Consider the following 4,078-nt stretch of genomic DNA (forward strand, 5'->3'; position numbering starts at 1 on the left):
TCATTGCCTAGAAAACCCCTACCTCACAAACCTTTTTTTTCCATACATATACGCCTTATAAATTTACAGAACTGTATTCCTTTCTGATACAAATCTGTATTTTTTACTCATCTCCAATTTAAATCAAATCAACCAAATATAGATTAAAAACTCTAAAAATGGTAAATTTGATGAGTTTTTGACCTGTATGAATTCATTCCTATGTGATTATACAGACTACTACATAATTATTTAAATCTTTGTTATTATTTAAAAAATAACAAAAATATTTTTTCAGCGTGTACAATACCATGCAAAAGTTTACTGTTATGGAGATAAAAAACAATAAAACTCTCAAAAGTAGGCAAAACTAATACACCGTTCTCCCAAATAGAAAATTTTCATTTTTTTAGAACAAATTACCAGAGTACGATGACGACGCACATGGATATCCTCTCCAGAAAAGTGGAACTTTTCCTTCAGCACATTTATCTGTAAACTTCAAGTCATCAAGTCATTATTTTAACAATAAAATTTCGGAGCATGGACCAGGTGCACCGGTAGGGTAAGCGTCCACGGAAGACCGTCCGTTTTTGTGAAATTTTGAACAGGGTCTCTGAGGTAATAAATGTTCGCGATGTCATCTTTAGTAGTTTGAAATTCAGCAACAGAAAGATATCACAATAGTTGACATCTTGCGGTTGAAAACAAGTAGTTTAAACTCGTAAATTACAGCATGTTTAACGCAAAAATGACTGCAAACTGGCTTATATACTTTCTTTTGTAGCACGAATGATACTGTCACGCTTTCAGGAATATATGAAACTATAAATAGAATTTTGAAAGATGTAAATAGGTTGCTTTTTTTCTTTCAATGAATTTCAGAATTTTATTATGGTCCAAATGTAATTAGCAACAAGATGACAACATTGTTTAAATGTGAAATGATAAGGAATTCAACAAGACTTCTCTCTTGCACAGCTGACCAACAGTGCATATATTAAAACAGGAAGTGTTTGCAACTCAAAGTTCCTAGTTGAAGCTGAATTTTCGTTACGAAATATAGGAAGTCTTCAGGCTTTGTGTTGATAGTTGTTATGGTGTCAATAGAACAAACAATCAGCCTTTAAATAAAATATTTTCCATTTCAATCAGATGTAAACTTTTTAAGTTATCATCTGGAATCCTAATTTTAATGCAAAAACAATTATTTTGGCATACTTGACTATGACCGTGATTAGAAAGAGTAATCAAGGGAACCAAGGCTATAACAGTAATCAAAAGAATGAAATCCAGGGACAAAAACCAGACATGGAAAACAGACATACACAACAAAGAACCTAAAGTAACTAAAACCACTCATACAAAGTAAAATAAAATACAAATGAGCAACTCGGACTCCACTAAAAACTGGAAGCATGGATCAGGTGCACAGGTAGGCTAAGCGTCCTTTGCTTTTCTCGAAACACCCTCCGAGTTGTTCATAAAAAAAGTCAAGTCCGTGGTAGACGAAAGAGGAAAGGAAAACTAAGACGCGTTGAACAAATCAGTTTTCATGGCGCAGTTGGATACACCGTAACGTCCCATGAGTTCATGATGACGACCATAAACCTTCTGTAGTGATGCCTTCAATCTTGTAGCAACATAATCCTGTTCCACAAGCCTATTTGTTAGAATTCTAGAAAGTCATCACGTTTGTCGTAAAGTCTGGTTAATTGTTTTCCTTTACCATCGATTTCTAAGTGTAGGTCAAGATATGAGGCTGTCTTCACAGTGCTTGTAGTATCCTTTATCTCAAGTTCGTTGGGGTAGATGCGATGTATCAAATCCACAAAATGGGCATTGTTTAAAGATAATACGTCATTTATATAGCTTGAAATTTTCCCAAAACTATCGGTTTTCTTGCATGTAACAATATCCTAACGTTTGGTTTGAATCAGAGGTAAACTTTTATCGTCATGAAAAAAATAAATTTTTGATGACTGTGACCTTAATCTTGAACGAAATTTCACAAAAATCGATATGTTTTGCACTTTCATGTTATGTAACAAAAATTTTGGTTTGAATCAAATGTAAACTTGTTTAGTTATCGTCTGGAAACCTCAACAGAGAAAGAGTAAGTTTTTTGCCCGTTGTGATCTTAATCTTATAAAGGAAATTACCCCAAAATCAATAAGGATCTCATTTATATGGTATGTAACAATATACCAAAGTTTAATTCTAATCAAACGTAAACTTTGTGAACCTCATATTTTTAGAATAAGTTAAAGCTTTTATGCAGCTGTGACCTTGACCTTAAAGGAAAATTTCCCTAAACCAATATGGGCATGTTGAAATATTCTAAAGTTTCCTTTGAATCGGATTTAAACTTTTCCAGCTATCGTCCGGAAATCAGTGTTGACGCTCGCTCGCCCGCCCGCCCGCCCGCCGCCATCACCAAACCATAGTTCAACTTCGTATACAATGAATTTCGTCTATCTTAAATAAAAAAAAATGTATCCGTCACAGTTTTTAGATGTTAAAATAAAAAAAGATAGAATAACCAACTGAAAAATACATATTATTAGGAAATTTTGATTGTCTAATGTTTATGGGAGTTATGCCTCATTGAACTACAGTAATTACAGTAAATCATCATGTATCAGCTTGTCATTGCAAATCAATTGTGAATGTTATCAGGAAATTCTGATTGTCTAATTTCCATGGGAGTTATGCCCCTTTGAACTTTTTGAATTTACCAAAAATCATCATTTATCAGCTTGTCATTGCAACTTCTCGTATACTACTGAATTTCATGAACTTGGTATGTAGCAAGAACACCAAATGTGATGCATATCATGAGGAAATTTTTATAGGAGTTATGCACATTGAAATAACATATTACTAAAAATTAATGTATCAACTTGTCATTGCAACTCCTCTAAAACTACCCAAGGGAATTTCATAAAATAGTATGTTTCAAGGACACCAAAATGTTGTTCATATGATCAGGTAATTATGCTTTCGTAATTTTTCTTTGAGTTAAGCCCCTTTGAACTTAAGAATTTACCTAAAACCATCGTGTTTCAGCTTGTCATTGCACCTTCTTGTAAACTACTGAATTTCACGAAACTTGATATGTAGCAAGAACACCAACTGTAATGCGTATTATGAGGAAATTTTAAAAAAAGATTGATGCCCCTTTGAACTTAGAAATTTACCGAAAATCATTGCACATTTTTGTAAACTTTACTGAATTTCAGAAAACTTATGTAGCAAGAACATCATATGTAGTTGCACATATTATGAAGAAATGTTTGTAGGAGTAATATTTAATGCCCTTTGAACTTAGATATTTACTGAAAATCATGTATGAACATGGCCAGTGAACATCCTAAATTAACCAACAGAAAACTAGACTTTGCTACTATTGGGACTAATACCCATGGAGCTCTTGAACCCTGTACATTTAGGGACCAAACACTGCAGACACTAAATTTATATTGGAAAATATATATACTGTCAAAAAGAAAAAAAGTACTATTTTTTTTGTTGGCAACACAATAACAGAATATGAATGCAAATTTACTTTAAACATAATTTCCTGACAATATCCACACATCTCTATGATAATCTAACTCTCCATTAGATTCATAACAATCATGTAGGTCATTAAGGAAAGTTGCGGACAATGGATCAGACCAAGATTTGCTGAAGAAGCCTGACAACGGTCATTTCTACAATTTTTGCCCGAACATAAATTCCTGACAATTTATGTCATTATTAAATGTGACAAATATGTCCAGCCTGTGGTAAAACTGATAAATTGGAGTTTCCATGCTTTATTTTGATTCTAATATGACTAGTTTCTTCATATTTTTTTAATAGAAGCAGCCTATGTGTTGCAAGAAATATTAGTCATGTGTTTATCAATTTTTTACCATGGCTGTCAGGGCTGTGGTCTAAAGACCTTTGAACCATGTCGTATTACAATAAGATTAGAAGGAGTAGGTGCTGAACAATGATTGGTGCCTTACTAAAAAGGTCTCACTTAAGACTTACAATCCCACTTTGTTGAAAAATTGCACCACTGAATCAGTTTAGACATATGAAAAACATC

The sequence above is a fragment of the Perna viridis genome, chromosome 6, assembly GCF_037379345.1.
Source record: "Perna viridis isolate PV_CMFRI_1.1 ecotype Kerala chromosome 6, ASM3737934v1, whole genome shotgun sequence".
In the NCBI taxonomy this organism is placed as follows: Eukaryota; Metazoa; Mollusca; class Bivalvia; order Mytilida; family Mytilidae; genus Perna; species Perna viridis.